Source organism: Symphalangus syndactylus, chromosome 5 (assembly GCF_028878055.3).
Source record: "Symphalangus syndactylus isolate Jambi chromosome 5, NHGRI_mSymSyn1-v2.1_pri, whole genome shotgun sequence".
NCBI lineage: Eukaryota > Metazoa > Chordata > Mammalia > Primates > Hylobatidae > Symphalangus > Symphalangus syndactylus.
Window position 1 is genome coordinate 143524264 of NC_072427.2, and position 24297 is coordinate 143548560.

General features: G+C 42.4%; 1 long non-coding RNA gene and 1 pseudogene across 1 annotated transcript; both read left to right on the forward strand.

Moving 5' to 3' along the window:
* The first annotated feature begins 1215 nt into the window (after positions 1 to 1215).
* On the forward strand, positions 1216 to 20074 carry LOC134736675 (uncharacterized). Its single transcript, XR_010120870.1, has 3 exons — positions 1216 to 1278; positions 13943 to 14026; positions 20004 to 20074. It is a non-coding gene; the product is annotated as an uncharacterized lncRNA (long non-coding RNA).
* A 226-nt stretch (positions 20075 to 20300) lies between these two features.
* Positions 20301 to 22459, forward strand: LOC129481678 (large ribosomal subunit protein eL19-like; annotated as a pseudogene).
* Positions 22460 to 24297: the final 1838 nt, after the last annotated feature.

Here is a 24297-nt window from a genome sequence, read left to right on the forward strand (position 1 = left end):
CTTATAGCCCCAACTTCTGCATTCTGAAATCCATCACGGCTTCCTGCTCAGCTCATGCTTCTCGACGGCTACTTCATGACTGAGTGCAGCAGGAATATTAAGGCAGGCCCATTCCTGGGGAATGTGGGACCCCTCTAATGGGCAACTTTAGCTCCAAGATGTTACATTGTCCTTGCTGAACATTTTTAATACTGCACTGCAGTCTAAGATTCCTCCACCCATCCTTTCTTCCACACAACCCACCAAACTTCCACCTAACCTTCCTTCCACACAAGCCACCAATCTTCCACACAACCCACCAACCTTCCACATAACTTTTCTTCCACACAACCCACCAACCCTCCTCCTAACCTTCCTTCCACACAACCCACCAAGCTTCCACCTAACCTTCCTTCCACACAACCCACCAACCTTCCACCTAACCTTCCTTCCACACAACCCACCAACGTTCCACCTAACCTTCCTTCCACGAAACCCACCAACGTTCCACCTAACCTTCCTTCCACACAACCCACCAACCTTCCTCCTAACCTTCCTTCCACACAACCCACCAACCTTCCACACAACCCTCCAACCCTCCACCTAACCTTCCTTCTGCACAACCCACCAACCTTCCTCCTAACCTTCCTTCCACACAACCCACCAATGTTCCACCTAGTCTTCCTTCCACACAACCCTCCAACATTCCACCTAATCTTCCTTCCACACAGCCCACCAACCTTCCTCCTAACCTTCCTTCCACACAACCCACCAACCTTCCACACAACCCACCAATGCTCCACCTAACCTTCCTTCTACACAACCCACCAACCTTCCTCTTAACCTTCCTTCCACACAACCCACCAACCTTCCTCCTAAACTTCCTTCCGCACAACCCACCAACCTTCCACAGAACCCACCAACCCTCCACCTAACCTTCCTTCCACACAACCCACCAACCTTCCTTTGTCCTTCCTTCTACCCAACATCTGTCTCCCTCCTGTTCTTCCTTTCATTCTTCCTTCTATGTCTCATAAGGGACAAACCTGTATCATGGTCTGATGGCTCTCCTAGAGGACCTGGACTAATATTTATTGTGGGTAAGTTTTTGGGCTCTGGAGTCACAATAATTTGGGTGGTAATCTGGCTCTATCAATCCTTGATATATGAGTTCAAGCAAGTAATGTAATCTCTTAAAAGTGCCAATCTTCTCATCTTAAAATCCTAATTGTTTTCAGGATTCAATTAATCAGGCTTATAAAATGCTCAGCACAGTACCTGGCACACAGTAAGTACTTGGTAAGTGTTAGTTATTCTTATTATTAGATATGGGGGGTGAAGGGAAGGAAGAAGTCAGGTATAATCCTTAGGTTTCTAGGCTACTTACAATATATAAAGTAATCACAGATATTTCACTCAACTCTTTTTCATATAGCAGATATCCTTTTGAGTATGAAGAGATTAGGAAATCTTTCCTTTCTTTCCTCCGTACTCCTAAATTTCTTGACTCCTGCAGTTTTCATAGCTGATGGAAGATAAAGTACTAACCTATACATCAACATGGACATAAGAAAGGATTCTTGGCTGGGCGCGGTGGGTCACACCTGTAATCCCAGCACTTTGGAAAGCCGAGGCAGGTAGATCACTTGAGGTCATGAGTTTGAGACCAGTCTGGCCAATATGGTGAAACCCTGTCTCTACTAAAAATACAAAAAAATTAGCTGGGCGTGGTGGTGTGTGCCTGTAGTCTCAGCTACTCAGGAGCCTGGGGCAGGAGAATTGCTTGAACCTGGGAGGCAGAGGTTGCAGTGAGTGCCGAGATAGCATGATTGCACTCCAGCCTGGGGCTCACAGCAAGACTGTGTCTCAAAAAAAAAAAAGAAAAAAAGAAAGGGTTCTTCTGACTCTGGAGTTTAGAGGGTAACCTTTTACCACATTACCCCAGTCACTCCTACTTCTGGTAGGAGACAAGCTATGAGACGTTTCTTCTCCCTTATAGAGGAAAGACCCCTTTTAGAGCTCCTTCATGTAAGAAGGGAGGAAAAGTTACCAAACCTCCTTGAGGAATTAAATTAGGACAAAACTAGGTGTTTTATTTAGGACAACTTAGCTATTGTCCTAATAGCTAAGTGCAGGAGCACCTTTGGGTTGTCCTGCTTTGTGGAGGCCTCCTGACCTAAGAACATGTTATATATTGATCAGGAAAGGAATTGGATATAGACTTGGAAGTGATCTCTGTAAAATCAGAAGGAGGATCCTAGGACTCTAAGGGCATATGCACAGGGCAGTGAGCAAGAAGTGAAGTTGCAGGGGAGCTGGGCACTGTGGCTCATGCCTGTCATGCCAGCACTTTGGGAGGCTGAGGTGGGAGGATCACCTGAGCCTGGGAGTTTCAGACCAGCCTGGGCAACATTTTAGAAATGTGTAAATTTTTCTACATGCATGGTGGCATGTGCCTGTGGTCCCAGCTACTCAGAAGGGTGAGGCAGGAGGATTGCTTGAGCCCAGGAGGTTGAGGCTACAGTGAGCTGTGATGGTGCCACTGCACTCCAGCCTGGGTGACAGAGTGAGACCTTGTCTCAAAACATAATAAATAAGTAAATAAATACATAAATAAAGACAGGTACACTGTAAAGTGCACACTAGCAAATGATCTTTCCCTTTCTCAGTACTTATAAGGCTTAAGACAGGGCCAGAATTCAAATCATAGACTGGCATACAGAGTTTAAACTAGTAACATTAGAAAGGGAAAATGTAAACTCCTGAACAAAATTTTAAGAAATTTCTATAAACCTGGAATGCGGAAAATCTAGCTGAACAGTTTGTATGAAAAATATTATGGGTTTTATTTAGGCTAACTGCCAGTGCCATGGGAGCCAACAGTGTAATTTTAGCTTGTAAAGAAATGAGTGCAATCTCTGCCTGCATAGAAGTACAATATTCATTTAATAACAGGAAACTTCAGCTTTCTTATCTGCAAAATTAGATGCTAGATTAGGTGATTTCCAGGTCCCATACAGTGCTATTTTATGAGTATATGACTCTATGACTTAGAAGTTCTAAACTTGAATCCTGCATTTCCAGAAAATGACCATTGGAAAGAAATATAGGCTTGACAAAAACAGATAATTCATTTCTCTGGTTAACTTTATAGTTTGGATAATCTCCGAAGAGAAAACAAAAAAGATTCTTTTTCTGTGTGTGTGCTAACCTGACCCACAGATATACACCGTGTCAAGCTTCACACAGAACTATTTTGCTTCAGGTGGCAAGCCTGAGAAACCAGTTTTTCCTGAAGTTTGCCTGATAAATACGTTTATGATGAGCTGTACTGTCATTCTTTTATCTTGCCGTAACTTTGGAGGGCCCCTCCTAAGCTGGCCAACTGCCTGTTGACGTTGGTAATCAAGGATTTCAGAGGCAGACATCAAGGCCAACATGGGGCAATGACAGGAGGGACTACAGTGCTCTGCCATATGAGGCTGTGGGAAGGCATGGATCCGAGTTTTAGCCACAGCATAATAGGTGGTCTGTGATGGTTTTGTGGGTAACCAGTGAGCTTCCCCAATTGATCAGTGCAGTTATCATTCTATTTTAGACCCCTAATTGGCATTTCCAAGCATTTTAAATATGTTTTGAGAAAAAGGCAGTAAAAGAGACTAAATCTGGGGGAAAGCAAAGCTTCAGTAAAAATAGCATTCCAAATATTTCAGCTGGGATCTCTTTGTCTAGCTAACAGAGATTTGGAGAGTGGATCAGAAGGCCTGCATCTCCTTCCCCTTGTGCAATTATCCAGGTATATGCCCGTGGGCAAGCCATTGAACTGATCCTGGGCCCCCGTTTCCTCACTTACAGGATGAAGAGGAGCCCCACTTTGCTCAAGAGCATAGGAGCTGAGCACCTTTGGGTTGCCCTGGTTTGTGAAGGCCCCCTGAACTAAGAGCACATTATATATTGATCAGGAAAGGAATTGGATATAGGATTGGAGGTGATCTCTGTAAAGTCAGAAGGAGGATCCTAGGATTCTAAGGCTATATGCACAGGGCAGTGAGCAAGAACTGAAGTTACAGGACACCCAGGTTCCTGTCTCAGGTAAGTCCCTTCCAGGTGTTGGCTGAGTTGCTCTATGGCTCATTTTCTTAATTGTGTCAAGCAGAAGAGGTCACAGAGGGTGGAGCATTGGCCAATGCATCATGTTCTCAAAGTTCTGAAAAAAGGACAGAGGGAGCAGAAAGGCCAGAAGAGGAGTTTCCACAGCAAACTGACCACAACTGAGTATCCCATTCCCTTCCCAGACTGGAAGGGACAAGGGCACCAGGTAGCTGCAGCCTCCATGGTTTCATAAGTACCTTCATCCCTTTAGCACCATAGCCACCAACTTGAGCAAGGAAATCAAGATCTTTAACAAACAGGGGAAGTCCAGGAGATGGTAATTAGGTGAACTTTTGGAGATTTTGCGGGAATCCATAGATGTTTATCTTTTCAAGAGATAGACTCCCTTTTAAATTTTGGTAATATCTACATAAATGTCTTTTACCATTTTAGCCATTTTTACATGTACAATTCAGTGGAGAGGCTCTTTTTGATAACTTTCGTTCTCTCCCTGTGCTGATGTAGACTGTGTACTCCCTGCTAGGAAGATTCGTGGTTGTTCTGTAGGGTCATTCTGAGGGCTTCATCCAGTTAAGTGGATTTGGCTCCTGCAATAGGGGAATAACCCAAAATACCAGAAACAGGACAGGAAATTATTCTGTGGTCATTTATCCTTGATACTGATGAGATCAGATTTGCTGCTCTGTCCCTTTAATTTTTATCTCTGCATCGTCCCTAACCACTTATCTTGACCTGTGGCTTGCCCTTGGGCCTGATCTCTTTCATTATAGTGCATTTTGGTTCTCTGCTGACTCCTGGCTCATTCTATTAAAAAAAAAACCTATTTTTCTTGGGATGTGACTTGTCTGCCCCTTCAGTGGTCCTTGCAGAGCTTATTTGTCAGATACGATTGACAGCTTCTGCTCTCTACCTGAGCTCCAATCCCATTTCCCTGACTGCCTACTGGCCATTTCCTCTGGAATGTGCAGGTCATTGTTCTGACAAGCAGATTGCAACATGTCCAAAGACAACCGTCTTTTTTTTTTTTTTTGCCACAAATCAGCTGCTCACATAATCTGTCAGTCCCTGTCAATAGTCCATGAAGTTATTTAGATATAGAGAAGCAAATTCCTCTTTGATTTGATCTCCTCTTTCATCACTCTCAGCTGTCAGCCCCTGGAACAATCCGGTTTTCCTTCAAATATTGATCTTGTTTCTGTCCTTCCCTCTCTCCTATGCCCATTTCTAGGTCCTTACTTCCTCTAATATCATCTAATGTTCATGTCTACCCTTTCCCTGATTCAATTCCCTGTGAAAGACAGGCCAGACCTAGACTACCTTCATTAATCAAATCACGTCTATTCAAAACCCTGAAGTTCTTCCCTATTTATATAGACTTCTTGCTCTTCTTTGCTGTCAAAATTTCCTCTAATCTGATCTCATACTAGACAATATTTCTGCCAGGTGGCTGTATTGTAATGGGAAGTTTAATGGACTTGGAGTTAGTGGATCTGCTTTCAAATCCTAGCCCTGTACTCAGCAGAATGACCTTGGGCAATTCACTGACTCTTGAAACCTTGAATCCCCATTTGCAAAACTGGGGTGATAATACCTATGTCATAGGGAAGTTTATGAGATTGTAGTAATATCTGTGGAGACAGTTTAGCATTGTGCTCGGAACCCGTGTTTGGGCTGACTTACTTGGTTCAATACCAGGCTTTCCCACTCAGTAACTATGTGACCTGAAGCAAGTTCCTTAGCCTCTCTGGGTTTCATCAGTTTCATCTGTAAAATGGATACATTACCTATGAGGTAGCATATACCTCATAGGTCTGTAGTGACAAATGAGATAATATATGTAAAGCACTTTAACACAGTGCAAGGCACATTGTAAGCTGTAATAGGTGTAAACGATTATAATTATGCAGCAAGAGACCTAGTGTAATCAGCACTTGACATATGTTTGGTAAGTTTGTTTGTGTGAGACAGTGTCTCACTCTGTCACTGACACTGGTGTGCAGTGATCATAGCTCACTTGCAGCCTTGACCTCCCAGGATCAAGCTGTCCTTCCACTTCAGCCTCCCAAGTAGCTGGGACTATAGGCGCGCACCTTCACACCCTGCTAAATTGTTTTGTATTTTTTGTAGAGAAAGGGTCTCACTGTGTTTCTCAGGCTAGTCTTGAATTTTTGGGCTCAAGCGATCCACCCACTTCAGCCTCCCAAAGTGCTGGGATTATAGGCGTGAGCCACCGCGCCCAGCCTAAGTATGTTGATGAATTCATCTTATTCAGATGATCTTACTTCCCATTAATTTTTGCTATGTACATTCTTATGCCACCCTTCCTCCAGACAAACTGACTGCTTTGGTTTTCCATGAATATATCTTTCACTTTTCCTGCCTTTGATAATGGTTTCCTATTATAATTTATAATTCATCACATGAAATAGTAGGTGCTATATCATTTCTAGGATGTCATAATTTCTCTTTCCTGCCAATCCAGATTCTTTCCATTTTTTAAGGTCTCTCCTAAACGTTGGCTTGGTGACACTTTCCCTCATTACTTCTGTACTTATCAGTGTCTCATTTTTCTGAACCAATTACCCTTGGCTTAGCACTTGATGCCATTAATCTGTCAGGTATACTTAGCTACTGTTTCCTGTATATTCATTTTGTGTCTTCAACTAAAATGAAAACGTTCCTCAATCCAGCCTTGTTTCAGAACATGCAGTAAATATATAGTGACTATTAAATCTATTAGATCCAACATTCTAGAATAATTTTTTAGGTCTACAGCCTCTTATCAAAAGACTGGCCTATGAGGGTGGGCAGAGGGTTTGGCAATAAGAAGTTCCTGCTGCATTGGACAAGGTCCTTTGGCCTCCAGGCCACATTGTCAGAGAAGTGCTTAAGCATAGGGGCCCCGAAGGTGAGGGGCTGGAAGTAGACCATCAGACCATCCCTGACACAGACAGGAAAGTGTCCCCATTCAAGTCTCATTCTTGCTGTGACAGGCTTTGCCTTTAACTAGTTTCTCAAACTTCTTGCACTTTTACACAACATTTGCCCTACTGAGAAACTGGTTTTGCGTGAAACTTCCCATGGCTTGAAGCAAGTCTCCATGACGGTGTTTGCATACCATTGGGGTTTTATTCCTCCCATACATGCCAATAAAGATGAAGTGGCATTAAGATGACGTGATATGAAGGACATCACTGCAGCCTGCAAAGCAGAGGATGTTTGAACTATATGAAAGAGTCATACCGGGATTTCACAATTACAGAGAAGGCCAAGAAAGACTAGTCAAGAATGCAAGGTGAATAACGCTGTCTCTGCTCCAGTTCTTACGGGTACTGTAGCCTCCACTGAACTCCCATTTCTCTGCACTCCTGTAGTACATATTATCTGGACTACACAATTCAGTCCTGCATTACACAGTGTCCTTCAAAAATTGCTTTGTGTGTTGTGTTCTCCCAGCTAGTTGTAAGTTCCTGAGAATACAGACCACATCTTATACTTACTTCCTTGCTGTTGTATATAGAGCTTCGCAATACCATTTAACTCAGTGTTGGGCACAATACAATTCTCAACAGTAAATGTTGACGGATTTGATTTTGGAAATGTAAATTTATAAAAAGTGGCCCTGCAAAGGAGAATGAGAAGACTCATTTCCTTTTGAGGGCTGTGGGCCTGGGAGTCCCATCGTCATTTGCAGTGTTGCCAGCAGCAGCAGCCTCCTTCCACAGGACAGGGAGTCAGTACAGCACTGGTAGGACACATGGTTTCAGTGCTTTCCCACTCAGGAGAAGACCACTCAGCACAGTGCCAGAGACCCTGCCCTGATTCCCCTTTCTCCTCCCAATCATAGAGGCCATGCAGGTAGAACTTGAGGGGCATCAGAGATTATCTGACTGAACTGCCTTGTTCTGTAGGTGAGGAAACAAGGCAAGAGCAGCTGAGGGTGGTGGAGAGCATATGCATGGGCTTTGGAGTTAGGCAGTACTGGACTCTAATCCCAGTGCTGTTACCCTTTAGCTGTGCGATTGTGGGAGAGTGTGTTAACATCTCAGAACCTTGATTTCCTCATCTTTAAAGTACAACAATGGCGACCCACAGGAAATGTTGTAAAAACTCAGTGAAATAATATATGCAAACAGAGTGCTTGGCAATAATAGATGCTCAATACCTGTTGGGCTCTCTATTTTCCTTCTCTTGAGTCTCCTGCCCAAAGTCATAAAACAATTTAGTGCTAGCCTCTCCTGTTTTTCAAGCTGTTTTCTTTCAATCAGTTACTAAAGCTAGCCTCCTACCCACTAGAAAATTAGGATCAACCATTAACAAGTTTTTTAATGCTGAAATTTATAACAAAATTTTTAATGCTCACCGGACGTGGTGGCTCATGCCTGTAATCCCAGCATTTTGAGAGGCCAAGGCAGCCAGATCACCTGAGGTCGGGAGTTCGAGACCAGCCTGACCAACATGGGGAAACCCTGCTCTACTAAAAATACAAAAATTAGCTGCGCATGGTGATGCATGCCTGTAATCCCAGTTACTTGGGAAGCTGAGGCAGGAGAATTGCTTGAATGGGCGGAGGTTGCGGTGAGCCGAGATCGCACCATTGCACTCCAGCCTCGGCAACAAGAGTGAAACTCCATCTCAAAAAAAAGAAAATCTCAAGGTTTGGACATCATTATTTTGAGCACATTTATATACCTTGAGATAAAAGAACTTAAAAGATAGAAATACTAAATTTCAGTGTAAAATTCAAAGGCATTGAGGTTTTATCCATTTCCAACTACAGTGTTTGAACTTTTTTTACTCCTAAAATAGTACTCATGGCCTTTTACCCCTTACAAAAATAAAAACATTTCTGGCTTTGCAACCTGATATTTTTCACCTGTCTTTCTTAAGACATACTCTGCTGTCCATTAATCACCAATTGGATCTAAAATGAAAACACCGCTGTTGGGGTTCTGTTAAAAAAAATAGAAACTTTTTTTTTCTTTTAGACAGGGTCTCACTCTGTCACGCAGTCAGTGGCACAACCATGGCTCACTGCAGCCTCAAACTCCTGGGCTCAAGTGATCCTCCCACCTCAGCCTCCTGAATAGCTGGGATACCTGTAATACAGGTATTACAGGTATACCCAGCTAAAAAAAAAATAGAAACATATTAGTAACAATCATGTGTAGTGGTTTTGTTTCAGAAATAAAATACACATTCAGTCAGGTGTGGTGGCTCATGCCTGTAATCCTGGCACTTTGGGAGGCTGAGGCGGGAGGATCACTTGAGTCTAGAAGTTTGGGACTAGCCTGGGCAACATAGTAAGACCCTCTCTTTACAAAAAAAAAAAATAAATACATAAATAAATAAATACAAAAATTAGCTGGACATGGTGGTATGTGCCTGTAGTCCCAGCTACTAGGGAGGCTGAAGTAGGAGGATTGCTAGAGCCTGGGAGGTTGAGGCTACTGTGAGCTGTGCTTGGGCCACTGTACTCTAGCCTGGGTGACAGAAGAGCAAGACTCTGACTTGAAGAAAAAAAGAAATGGACATTCATATCATTTATAAAAGCGAATGGTTGATGATAAACCTTTTTTTCCCCCATACTGGAAAGGATTTCCTGAGATCATTATTTCTTTTTTTTTCTCTGCCTCAGCCTACCGAGTAGCTGGGATTACAGGCGACTGCCACCACACCCGGCTAATTTTTGTATTTTTAGTAGAGACGGAGTTTCACCACGTTGGCCAGGCTGGTCTTAAACTCCTGAACTGGTGATCCACCTACCTCGGCCTCCCAAAGTGCTGGGATTATAGGCGTGAGTCACTGTGCCCAGCCAAGATCATTATTTCTTTAAGAATTTTTAGTTAACAGTCATTGTATTTAGCTACAAGTAAATCTTCAAGCATGGAATAGAATCAGACAGACCAGAAGAAAAATATTATCATGAAAGGCCTCCCAATTGTGATTATTACAATTATCATATTGTGATAGATGGTTCATGATTTAGAGGATCAGTTAGGTCCTGCAAGACAGAGACAAAGCAGGGGCAAATCTCCCTGGAGTTTTCTTTGTGGAGGGTATGGTAGGCAAAATGATGATCCCCCAAAATGTTCACATCAAAATTCTCAGAACCTGTCCTATGTTATATTACATGGCAAGGGAGATAAAGTTGCAAAGGGAATTAAGGTTGCTAGTTAGCAGATCTTAACATAGGCAGAGCAGTCTGGGTTATCCAGGTGGACCCAATGTAATCACAAGGGTCTTTAATAGGAGATGAGGGAGGCAGAAGTCAACCAGAGGGATGGTTGATGAGCTGAAAAGAACTCAAGCTGCTATTGCTGGGTTTGAAGATGGAGGAAGAAGGCCATGAGCCAAGGAATGCAAATGGCCTCTAGAAACTTAAAATCGTGAGAGAATGGATTATCCCCTAGAGACTCCAGAAAAGAATGCAGCCCTGCTGACACCTTGATTTTATTAGGGAGACCATTTTGTACTTCTGAATTACAGAACTGTGAGACAATACATTTGTGTTGTTTTCAGTCACTAAGTTTGTGGTAATTTGTTTAAGCAGTGATAGGAAACGAATACAGAAGGTCTCTCCAAACAAAGACTAACAGACCATCTTCCTCCAAAGATCCTGTTTGGCATTCTGGAATTTCACAAAACTATGAGTTACAAAGTTCCAAAAGGGACTGAGCCATGGGGAGAGGCTGAAAGCAAAAGTTGTGGAGGCACAGTGATCAGCGGTTAGCAGAGAGTGCCTCTCATGTTTGACACCATAAAGAATGGAGAGGAAATATAAATGAACTATTAACCTCAAGGAGAGACATGATTAATAGCAATACTTGGTATTTATGGCCAGGTGCAGTGGCTGAGCACTTTGGGAGACTGAGGTGGGCAGATTCATTGAGCCCAGGAGTTCGAGACTAGCCTGGGCAATAAGACAAAAACCCCGTCTCTACAAAAAGTACAACAATGAACAGTTTATTTGTGGCAAGCGCCTGTGGTCCCAGCTACTTCAGGAGGTGAGGTGGAGGACCACGTGAGCCTGGGAGAGGTTGAGGCTGCAGTGAGCCGTGATAGTGCCACTGCATTCCAGCCTGGGAAACAGAGGGAGACCCTGTTCAAAACAAAACAAAACAAAACAACTTGGTATTTATATCACATCTTATGTTTTATTTTTTATTAATTTATTTATTTTGAGATGGAATTTCACTCTTGTCGCCCAGGCTGGAGTGCAATGGTGCGTTCTCTGCTCACTGCAACCTCCACCTCTTGGGTTCAAGCGATTCTCCTGCCTCAGCCTTCTGAGTAGCTGGGATTACAGGCACCCACGACCAGGCCCGGATCATATTTTTGTATTTTTGGTAGAGACAGGGTTTCACCATGTTGGCCAGGCTGGTCTTGAACTCCTGACCTCAGGTGATCTGCCCGCCTCAGCCTCCCAAAGTACTGGGATTACAGGCGTGAGCCACCATGCCTGACCTTATTTTAAATGGTCTCATTTAATTCTCCCATCAATGCTATGAGGTAGAAATTTTTATTACTCCATTTTGTAAACAAGAAAACGTGAAGCTAAGAAAATTATTTTTCCTGCAATTAGACAACAGTAAGTGGAAGAGTTGGGATTCAAACAGATCCAAACCTTTAAATGCTTCACTACTTTGGTATCTGTCCTACCAGAGCCACTCAGCCAGGAAGTGTACGATATGTAGAGATTGCTTATTAGATCAGGTAATTTCTGCTGGTTAAGTGGAGGTTACAGGCAGACGTGGACATTGTGCAGTGGTATCCACCCTCCACGTGTCTGCTTCTCATGAACATGAAGTCTTCCTAAAATGTACCCACTGTGAAACATCACTGCCAGTGGTGGCTTCTTGCTGAACATTTTTAATCGACTGTCCACCATAAACCTAAATTTGACAGGTCTAAAATATAGGTCAACTCTACCTCTCTACCTCAATCATACCTTTCTCCTGACTTTCCTATTTCTTTTAAGAATTTCATTATTTTTAAACCCAGCCATGTAGATTCAACATCTATAAAAACTATGACAGCCACTATTGGCTAAGAATGCATTCCTGTTTTTGTGCTAAGCATTTTAGATGTCATCCATTTAATCCTCCCAACAACCCTATGAGGAAGGTACAATTGTTAACCCTGTTTTATAGATGGGGAAATTGAAGCTTATGTAAATTGCCAAAGGTGACACCTTAGCATCATCTTTCATTACTCATCTCCTTCACCTTCCATAGCTCGTGAGTCACCAAGTCCTGTCAATTCTCCCTCTGTATTGTTTCTTTTGTTTATTGCTTTCTTTCCATGTCCATTGTCACTGTACCAGTCTTGCCCGTTTTTGACCTATGCCTGAATTGCTACCATAGCCCAATATGGTCTTCCTTGTTCTATAATCTCCTTCCTCGCATCTTTCTAATTTGCTTTGGTCAGAGTAAGCCACCTAAAGTCCCACTTTTATTCCATCTATCTTCAAGTTCAAACCTTTAAACTGGAAAAGATACATTCAAATGTCCCCAGAGGTAATCTTTGGAGAGTGTTATGGTAGCAATATTTTTTAAAGAAATTAAATAATTTAGCTATATTAAAAGTAAAAGAAAAATGTGTTACAATGATATGTTGAAATGATAGGACAAGATGCGTATAAAGATTAGCAACCATTGTACCCTATAAAATGTGTGGTTCTAGCCTTGGGGAACTCTCACTGGCCATCTGACCATCTCAAATATGCAAATGCTTTTTTGAGAGGCAAATCTTCTCATAAAAAGAACAGTTACGTAAATGTGTTTAATGTTTTCCATGTACTTATACATTTTATTATTAGTATTAAAATAACAAGTGTACGTGGAAAAAAAAAAAACTCAATCAAAATACTACCAAAGGAAAATAGTAACTATGGGTGGGGAAGAATGTGTTAATTAATTTGATTGTGGTAATCATTTCACAATGTATATGTATCGTATTGTATACCTTGAATTATATAATTTCTATATGTCAATTATGCCTCAGTAAAGCTACTGAAAAAAGAAAACAAATTCCACCAAAGGATAAAACAATAAAAAAATTTATCTCTCAAGGTAACTATTGAATAAGGTGTTTTGTATATTTTTCTCTACACTTCTCTGTAATTTACAGACTTTGTTGTTGTTGTTGTTGTTGTGACAGAGTCTCTTGCTCTGTTGCCCAGGCTGGAGTGCAGTGGCACAATCTTGGCCTGTGCCACCACGCCCGGCTAAATTTTTATTTTTTTAAGTAGAGACAGGGTTTCGCCATTTTAGCCAAGCTGGTCTGAAACTCCTAGCCTCAAGTGATCTGCCCACCTCTGCCTCCCGAAGTGCTGGGATTACAGGCATGAGCCACTGCGCCCGGCCAATTTACAGACTTTCTACAATGAACATGTATTGCTTTATAATAAAACATAAGGTCAATAAAGCATAATGTAAACAAAGGAACCAAACTCTCCATCATTCCCTGCTACTTGTAATATAAAGTCTAAATTCTTTGACTGAGGCCTGATGTAATTTGGCCTAAACTGCTTTCCAGGCTTATTATAATATACTCTTAAATTTAAATGTTCTGCATCAGGTAAACTATTTTAAACACAGTTTTTCCTGCCGTATCTCTGACTTATGCTTCTTTTTTCTTCCTGAAATGAGCTTCCCCATTCTCTTTCAATATCCCAACTCAATCTATTGTTCAAGGTCTTAGACCCATGGAAAGCCTTTCCTAAGAAGGAAGGAGTCAGTATGTAGTATTTACTATGTCTGCTAGGCCCTCTACTTGGAGCTTTACTTGGTACTTCATCTAACCCTCACAATAACTCTGGAAGGTTGATGTTATCTTCATTTTGCAGATGAGAAGACTATGTTTCCCTCAAGCCACACAGCCAGCATGTGGTGGAGCTGGAATTTGTTGCCGGCTGAATCTTCTGCCCCAGGTCAGCAAGTTCTCATTTTTTCTAACTTTTGTGGCTCATATCTGAATGATAAGTTTTACCAGTAATCACAGAAGTGCATTCTAAGATAGTAGAATTTCTTATAATGTTATTTTTAACTAAGTTTGTGGTAATTTTTATTGGTGGTAACTTATATTTGTATTTTTATCTTCTCAACAAAAGCTCCTTTTGGGAAAACTTGGGTTCGAGTCCTAACTTGCTACTAGCTGTTTGTCTTTGAGCAAACTCTTTAACTTTTCTCAGCCTCAGTTTCCTCCACTGTAAAATACAAAATAATAATATCTAATTCTTGAGGGTTATGAAAGTTAAAAGCCCAGAATATTCCTTGTACAAAAGAGCTGCCTGTGGTGTATTTGATTTGACATGATGATAGTTTATTTTCAAATCCATTACATTTCTAGTTTCTTTATAGTAACTAGAAATATAATAAACCACTATAGTGGTTTGAGATTTTTTTTTTTTTTTTTTTCCAAGACGGAGCCTCTCTCTGTCACCCAGGCTGGAATGCAGTGGTGCGATCTCAGCTCACTGTAACCCTGGCTCCTGGGTTCAAGCAGTTATCCTGCCTCAGCCTCTCGAGTGGCTGGGATTACAGGCGTCCACCACTACACCCAGTTAATTTTTGTATTTTTAGTAGAGATGGGGTTTCACCATGTTGGCCAGGCTGGTCTTGAACTCCTGACCTTGTGATCTGCCTGCCTCGGCCTCCCAAAGGGCTGGGATTACAGGTGTGAGCCACTGTGCCCAGCCGAGATATTCTTAAAACTCAGTGGCCTAAACTAGAGGAATAGATCTTTTGTGTCAAGACAATAGAAAATTGACTACATAAACTTTAAAAGTATTTTTAATTAAAATTGGTTTTCTGCTTTTTGGTCAGAATATCCCATCTTGCTGTTTAACCAACATTGAACAAGAGGTTCAGTTACTGGTTAAAGACTGTTCCTGAGGTAAATGTTTACATTTATAAACATGAATGTTGTGACTGAATGTTGTCACTGTTAGTCCAGAAAGCCACCGTGAATTTAAAAACAGTACACTGAGACATATGTTTACTCAGAAAATGAAAAAAAATTAAAAAAATCTCTGGCCTTCAAAAACAGCAATTTTTAAAAACAGATTATTTATATCAGAAAAAAAGGAAGCCAGAAACAGTGGTTCATGCCTGTAATCCAACACTTTGGGAGGCCAAGGCAGGAGGATTGCTTGAGTCCAGGAGTTCTAGACCAGCCTGGGCAACCAAGCAAGACTCTGCCTTTACAAAACAAACAAACAAACAAACAAAAATTAGCTGGGCATGGTGGCACATGCCTGTAGTCCCAGCTACTCAGGGGGCAAGAGGACCACTTGAGTCCAGAAGGTTGAGGCTGCAGTGAGCCATGAAGGTGCCACTGTGTTCCAGCCTGGGTGACAGAGTGAGACCCTGTCGAAAAGAAAGGGAAAGGGGAAGGGGAAGGGAATTACTGTATTCATTCCAATTATTTTCTTCAGGGTCAGATAAAAAGAAGCAAAACTTGCCTAAAGAAATGGTTCATATGGCCGGGTGCAGGGGCTCATGCCTGTAATCCCAGCACTTTGGGAGGCTGAGCCGGGTAGATCGCCTGAGGGCAGGAGTTTGAGACCAGCCTGGCCAACATGGCGAAGCCCTGTCTCTACTAAAAATACAAAAATTAGCTGGGTGTGGTGGCACATGCCTGTAATCCCAGCTACTTGGGAGGCCAAGACAGGAGAATTACTTGAACCCCGGAAGCAGAGGTTGCAGTGAGCTGAGATCACACCATTGCACTCCAGCCTGGGCAACAGTGAGACTCCATCTCAAAAAAAAAAAAAATTGTTCATAATTTTTTGGCTTTTACAGCATCTTTATTACCATTCTTTAATTTTTCAATTCCTGCACAGATTATTTATTTATTTATTTCTGTATTTGGAGATGGGGTCTCTCTCTGTCACCCAGGCTACAGTGCTATGGCACAATCTTAGCTCACTGTAATCTGGAACTCCTGGGCTCCAGCAATCCTCTTGCTTCAGCTTCCTCAGTAGCTGGGCCTATAGGTGCATGCCACCATGCCTAGCTAATTAAAAAAACAATTTTTTTTGGTAGAGACAAGGTCTCACTATGTTGCCCAGCCTGGTCTTGAACTCCAGGCCTCAAGTGGTCCTTTCACCTCAGCCTCCTGAGTAGGTAGGCCTACACACATGTGCCATCACACCTGGCCTTTCTGCATAGATTTTCTGGTAAAGGTGCTGAAAGACCTTTACTGGCTAAACTGAATTAGATTTAATTTCATTCTGAAGTTTGTGAGAGTTGGCCATAATCCTTAGGATAATTGTGGAGGCAGAATAAAAAATTAGACAGGGGCCAGGCATGGTGGCTCACACCTGTAATCTCAGCACTTTGGGAGGCGGAGGTGGGCGGATTACTTGAGCCCAGGAGTATGGGACCAGCCTGGGCAACATGGCGAAACCCAGTCTCTACTAAAAATACAAAAAGTAGCCAGGTGTGGTGGCACATGCCTGTAGTTCTAGCTACTTGGGAGGCTGAAGCAGGAGGATTGCTTGAGCCTGGCAGGTGGACGTCACAGTGAACCAAGATGGCCCCGTTGCACTCTAGCCTGGGTGACAGAGTGAGACTCAAAAAAAAAAATAGGTATTTGCCACTTAAATTTAAATTTTTGGTGAGTTGTGAATCAACAATTGAGAAAAATTATAAGCAACTGCTAATCTTTTTAGCCTTTTATTTACTTTTTTCCCTACTACCATTTTTTAAATTATAAAGTAATTTTCAGCCTTTTAAAAGATAAATACACCTGAGGTTAGAAATGACAATTCTATTATTATTAATATTTTACTTCACAGTTATTAAAAGGCTTATCAAAATACCCTGACAAGAGCTGTAAGCGTGTGTTCCATCTAATATTGAAAATAAAGTTTGGGCTGTAAATAGTAAAAATCTCTCTTGAGATTGCAACTAAGAAATTCTCATTTCTCATTTGTCTAATCCCTATTTGTTATGAATTGTTTTATTAAAACAAAACAAAACCTTACACTGCTTGGCAAGTCATTAGGATTTTTGTAGGGTTTAAATATTCTACATCTGCCTCTGACAAGATTATTCGACTTTTCTCCTTCTCTGAACAATCTTCTTGAAAGAGTGGTTTATATTTCACAGTTTCCATTTTATTCCTTCTTACTCCTTCTTTGGCTGACTGCAATCTTGCCTTTGCAAGACTGCCTTCAGCAAAAACCACTCTCCCCAGTCAATTTATTGCTAAATCAAAGAAACGCATTTTCATCTTTATCTTATGGGACTTCCCTGAGGTATTAACCCACAAGAAACATACTCTTGCCCTGCTTGAAACTTTCTTGGCTCTCTTTCTGTAACAGCCATTTTCACTGCTTTCCTTTCTACTTCTCTAGTTTCTCCTTCTCAGTCTCCCTATGAGCTTTTTTTTTTAGATGGAGTTTTGCTCTTTTTGCCCAGGCTGGAGTGGAATGGTGCAGTCTCGGCTCATTGCAGCCTCCGCCTCCTGGGTTCAAGTGATTCTCCTGCCTCAGCTTCCTCAGTAGCTGGGATTACAGGCATGCGCCACCACGCCCAGCTAATTTTTGTATTTTTAGTAGAGACAGGGTTTCACCATGTTGGCCAGGCTGGTTTTGAACTCCTGACCTCAGATGATCCACCCGCCTTGGCCTTCCAAAGTGCTGGGATTATAGGCGTGAGCCACTGCGCCCAGCCTATGAGCTTCTTTAAACCTCGCAATTCCCTTGATTGCCAACATTTTTTTTTTGCCTCACTTTCCCTGTGGTCACATCCACCATTCATGTCTACAACTAAATATGGTGAATGAATCCAAAATCCTCGTCTCTTACCCAGACACTGCCTCTGACCTTAGGACATTGATAAATGCAATAGCTCACTCCTCTTGAGGTTCCATAGGCCCCTTGAACTTGACATGCTTAAAATTCAATTTCTCACCTTTTTTCTCCCCAAAATAAGCAGCACCACCATCCACTCATTTGCTCAGAAACCTGGGAGTTACCCTTGACACTGCTTTTCCCCTTAAATTAAGCTCATGTCTAATTGGTCGCAAGGTCCTTTTGATTCTAGCTTATCATCTTATATCTGTCTTCTCATTTCCATTTGGTTCTCTAACTTGTACAATTGTTTCCTGTCTTGCTTTACGTCTGCCCCACCTAACCATTCTTTATGTGGAAAAGTGTGAATCTGATCTTTCTTGTTTAAAATTTTTTCAATGGCTCCTCTATTGCTTGCCTTGAAAAAAGTCCAAATCCTTTGATATTTTAGACAGGGTTTCACTGTGTTGCCTAGCCTGGAGTGCAGTGGCACAATCACAGCTGACTGCAGCCTTGACTTCCTGGGCTCAAGTGATCCTCCTGCCTCAGCCTCCTGAGTAGCTGGGACTACAAGCATGTGCCTCTCCACCTGGCTAATTTTTTTTTGGTTTTTTTTGTTTGTTTTTTTAGACAGAGTTTCACTCTTGTTGCCCAGGCTGGAGTGCAATGGTACGATCTCGGCTCACTGCAACCTCTGCCTCCCGGGTTCAAGCAATTCTCCTGCCTCAGCCTCCCGAGTAGCTGGAATTACAGGCATGTGCCACTACGCCCAGTTAATGTTTTGTATTTTTTAGTGGAGACAGGGTTTCTCCCAGGCTGGTCTCAAACCCCTGACCTCAGGTGATCCACCCTCCTCGGCCTCCCAAAGTGCTGGGATTACAGGTGTGAGCCACCATGCCCGGCCACACCTGGCTAATTTTTTTAAAGTTTTTTTGTAGAGACAAGGCCTGGCTATGTTGCCCAGGCTGTTCTCGAACTCCTGAGCCCAAGTGATATGCCTGCCTTAGCCTCCCAAAGTGCTGGGATTACAGGTGTGAGCCACTGTGTCCCACTGGCAAGTTAACTGTAAACTGGGAAGATTAATAGTTATGAGAATTAAATGAGGTAATATTCAATAAATGCTATTATTTATTATTATGATTAATATCCTCATTCATGTCTTTGAAAATAGTACTACCATTTCCTTAAGATAAATTCTTTTTTTTTTTCTTTTTTTTGAGATGGAGTCTAGCTCTAGCTCTGTCACCCAGGCTGTAGTGCAGGGGAGCCATCTCGGCTCACTGGGCTCACTGCAACCTCTGCCTCCCAGGTTCAAGCGATTCTCCTGCCTCAGCCTCCCGAGTAGCTGGGATTATAGGCATCTGCCACCACTCCCGGCTAATTTTTGTATTTTTAGTAGAGACGGGGTTTCACCATGTTGGCCAGGTTGGTCTCGAACTCCTGACCTCGTGATCCACCCGCCTTGGCCTCCCAAAGTGCTGAGATTACAAGCGTGAGCCACCGCACCCGGCCAAGATAAATTTGTAAAGTAGAATTGTTGGGTATGCATTTTTAAAGACTTTCGTAAGCATATTGCCAAACTGCCCTCCAGAAGAGTTATACCTGTTTATATTCTCACCAGTGCTAATGAGAAAGTCTGTTTCTCCATATTGTTAACTCAATTGTGGGATTACCGGTTTTTAAAATAACTGCCAAATTGATAAGTGAAAAATCGTCTAGTTTTTGTAACTTATTGAGTCTGTTTAACAAATCTGCCACAGAAAGATCAGATATAGACTGATAATATAGAGTGTTGGCTGGGCTGGTCTCGAACCCCTGACCTCAGGTGTCAGACTGGCCGAAATGGTGAAACCCTGTCTCTACTAAAAATACAAAAATTACCCAGGTGTGGTGGTGCATGCCTGTAATCCCAGCTACTCAGGAGGCTGAGGCAGGAGAATCGCTTGAACCTGTGAGACGGAGGTTTCAGTGAGCCGAGATCGCGCCACTGCACTCCAGCCTGGGTGACAGGGCGAGACTCCATCTCAAAAAAAAAAAAAAAAGTGTTACTGCTATTTACTTTGTTTTCATTGTACATCTTAACATTCATGTTTTTCATCTCCTTCAGGACTCAGAACTTACAAATTTTTGAACTCCTTTAATTCCCTCTTTCCTTCCGATTCCTTAGGAATGAGCATGCACTTGTGTAATTGAGTTGAAGAAAATTTAACATATATTTCCTATTAAACTTTTAAGCTCAGTAGTCCAGTTTGTTTGTATACCTTTCCATGGGGAGCACAGAGTGCTGTGCTGAGTGTTGGTGACCTGTTTGGAATTCCTCTTTAGTCCCTAACTAGCTATACAACCCTGGGCAAGTCGTTTAACCTCTCTGGACCTTCATTTTCTTACATGTAATGTAAGTGAGATGGTACCAGGTAATTTCCTAGGTATCTTCTAGTTCTCACATTACCCAGGTTAACATTTTTCTTCCAAGAAGTTCCTTCCTACTCTGCTGTAAATATTGCCCTCCTCCAACATAGTGTCATCTCTGAGGCAGAACTTGCTTCTTTCTAGAACTGTAATTTGTTCAGTGTCATGAACCCTAAGATAACAGTAGCAACTATTATCCCAGAAGTATAGCCAAGACTTTGATGTGAAGTAGGTCTTATTCACTTTTTGTGTGTATGTGATAAAATCCTTTGAAAATTTGTTGCATGGTGGTTCATGCCTGTAACCCCAGCACTTTGGGAGGCTGAAGCAGGAGGATGGTTTTAGCCCAGGAGTTCAAAACCAGCCTGGGCAACAAAGCAAGACCCCATCTCTACAGAAAAAAAGTTTTCTTTATTTATTTTTTATGTTTTTGAGATGGAGTCTTGCTCTGTCACCCAGGCTGGAGTGCAGTGGCGCGATCTTGGCTCACTGCAAGCTCCCAGGTTCATGCCATCCTCCTGCCTCAGCCTCCCGAGTAGCTGAGACTACAGGTGCCCGCCACCACACCCGGCTAATTTTTCGTATTTTTAGTAGAGACGAGGTTTCACCGTGTTACCCAGGATGGTCTTGATCTCCTGACCTCGTGATCCACCCGCCTCGGCCTCCCAAAGTGCTGGGATTACAGGTGTGAGCCACCGCACCCAGCCAAAAGTTTTAAAAATTAGCCAGGCATAGTGGTTTGCACCTGTAGTCCTAGTTACTTGGGAGGCTGAGGCATGAGGATTACTTGAGCCCTGGAGGTTGAGACTGCAGTGAGCCATGATTATGTACTCCAGCCTCAGCAGTAGGAGACCCCATCTCATTAAAAAGGAAAAGAAAAGAAAATCTGTTGAAAGCTAGGGACCCACTCACAGAAAAGCATGTATAAGCATATATACACAAAATCTTAGGGGGCTCTTAGACCCTCTGGAGCCCATCTATATACTCTCTAGGAATCCACAAATCCTAGGCTAGGAACATTTGACTTACGAACATTCAAAGGATCCTTGGAGATTAACACAATTGTCAAAAACACTCTCTTCCTATTGGAAAAGGGAGCTGCTATATTACATAAAAAATAGAGAATATTAAAACTGTTTTTGCGGTCGGGCGCGGTGGCTTACGCCTGTAATCCCAGCACTTTGGGAGGCCGAGGCGGGCGGATCACGAGGTCAGGAGATCGAGACCATCCTGGCTAACACGGTGAAACCCCGTCTCTACTAAAAATACAAAAAATTAGCCGGGTGCAGTGGCGGGCGCCTGTAGTCCCAGCTACTCGGGAGGATGAGGCAGGAGAATGGCATGAACCCAGGAGGTAGAGCTTGCAGTGAGCCAAGATTGTGCCACTGCACTCCGGGCTGGGCGAAAGAGAGAGACCCTGTCTCAAAAACAAAACAAAACAAAACAAAAACTGTTTTTGCTGCTGTAGCTGAAGCCATGCGTATGCTCAGGCTTCAGAGGAAGTTTTCCTCTAGTATCTTTCGCTGTGGCAAAAAGAAGGTCTGGTTGGCTCTCAGAGACCAATCATAACTCCCATCAGCAAATCAGAAGCTGATCAAACATGGGCTGATCATCTGCAAGCCTGTGCCTATCCACTCCCAGGCTCCTTGATGCCAGAAAAACCTTGGACCACCGGAAGAGCAGGCACCTGGGCACAGGTAAGCAAGAAGGTACAGCCAATGCCCAAAGGCCAGGGAAGGTAACCTGGATAAGGAGAATGAGGATTCTGTGCCAGCTTCTTAGAAGATACTGTGAATCTAAGAAGACTGATTGCCACATGTATTATACTCTGTACCAGAAGGTGAAAGGGATTGTGTTCAAAAACAAGCGTATTCTCATGGAATTGTCCGCAAGCTGAAGGTAGACAAGTCCCGCAAGAAGCTCCTGGAGGACCAGGCTGAGGACCACTGGCCTAAGACTAAGGAAGTGTGCAAACTTCATGACGAGTGCCTCCAGGCCAAGAAGGAGGAGATCATCAAGATGTTGTCCAAGGAGGAAGAGACCAAGAAATAAAGCTCCTCCTTTCTTGTCTATACATAGTGGCCTCAGTAATTACATAGACCATTCAAATAAAACAGGCTTTTATCTGCTTGAAAAAAACCCAACTCTCTAAAACCCAACCTTTTATGCTTACTTAATTGCAAATATCCTCTTCATAAATCAGATCATGTACTAACTGCTTAAATCTTTTAGAATAGAATCTGAACTCCGTACACTATAAGGTACTACATAATCTGGCTCCTGCCCACCCTTGTTTAATACTTTTGTGCCCCACTGGCTTCCTTTGGCTCTGGGAACACACCAACTCTCTACAAGTCACTCTGTTTCTGCTGAAGGGTCTTAGAGTGACCTCTTTTCTCTACCCTGACCACTTCCCCTGTTGCCATCCTTAAGGTCTCAGTTCAAATGTCCCCTCTTCATTTGAACTTCCCCCACCACCTTCACCCCTACCCCAAGTCATTCACTATCACCTCATCCAGTTTTTTTCCCTGTGTAGTCCATCTTATCACAGTCCAGGCCGTGGTTTTTGTTTATTGGCTTATTGTCTTCTCTCTCCACTTGAATGTTAGTTTCATGAGATAGGGAGCCTTACCTATCTTATTTATAACCATATTCCCAGAGCTAGGTGCAGTGCCTGGCACATATGGGTAGTAGGCACTCAATCACTGTTTGTCAATGAATAAACTTCAGCCAGGGATGGATTAAGTAAGACCTTAAGACGGTCTAAACACTAAGGATTATGGTGCTTCTCCCCCATATTTAATTCTAACTAGCAATTTTGGTGCTCCTTCCCCATATTTAACTGTAACTAAAAACAGTACTAAACCACACAGTTACATGTACTGAAGCAAAAATAGCTTCTTTCTAGATTATCTGATTGTAAACCTTGGACTCCCTGCCTTGCTGGTGCCCTAAGTGTATGTGCTCTTCCTCTGTCCTGGAGGAGTCTAGCACTCACTCAGTCCTCTAGATGTGTTGGACACTGTTTTAGTTTAAGATTGCCTATGACTACAAAAAACCTTGCTGGGATATTGATGAAAATTATGTTAAATCTATAGATCAATTTGGGAAGAAATGACATCTTTATTGATTCTTGCAATCCATGAATATAGTATGCCATTCCAATTATTTGTCTTCTTTAATTTCTTTCATCAGCATTTTATAATTTTCAGCACACAGATCTTGTACATGTTTTGTTAGATTTATATGTAAATATTTAACATTCTTTGGAGCAATTGTAAATGGTTCTGTTTTTAATTTCTGTTTCCACATATTTATTGTTAGTATGTAGAAAATCTTTCTTAGTAAAAGAAAGAAATGTACTCTTTAGTGAAGTAAACTTGTTTAGTGGTTTCCCCTTCACCTGCTGGGAAGGTAACAATCTATTTATCCTAACATTCAAGTACCTCCACAATGTGCCTCTGTATCTCTTAAATTTAACCTCATACCTAATTGCTAAATACCGATTTCTACTGCTACTGGAAGGGTTTACTCTTCTCTCACCTGAATACACCTTATTCATTATTCATTTCCACCTCCATGTCTTGGCTCATTGCCATTTGCCCTCTGGAATCGTCCCTCCACTGGCTTCTTCACTGCAAACTAAATCTGAACTATCCTTCAAGGATAAGGTCAAAACTGTTTATAAGTTGCCTTCCCTGATAATCCCAGCCTACATTGCTCCTTTTCTCCCCTGATTCTTTTTTTTTTTTTTTTTTTTTTTTTGAGATGGGGTCTCACTCTGTTGCCAGGCTGGAGTCTGGAGTGCAGTGGTGCGATCTCAGCTCACTACAACCTCTGCCTCCCAGGTTCAAGTGATTCTTCTGCGTCAGCCTCCTGAGTAGCTGGGACTACAGGCGCCCACCACCACACCCGGCAAATTTTTGTATTTTTAGTAGAGATGGGGTTTCACCATGTTGGCCAGGATGGTCTCGATCTCTTAACCTCGTGAT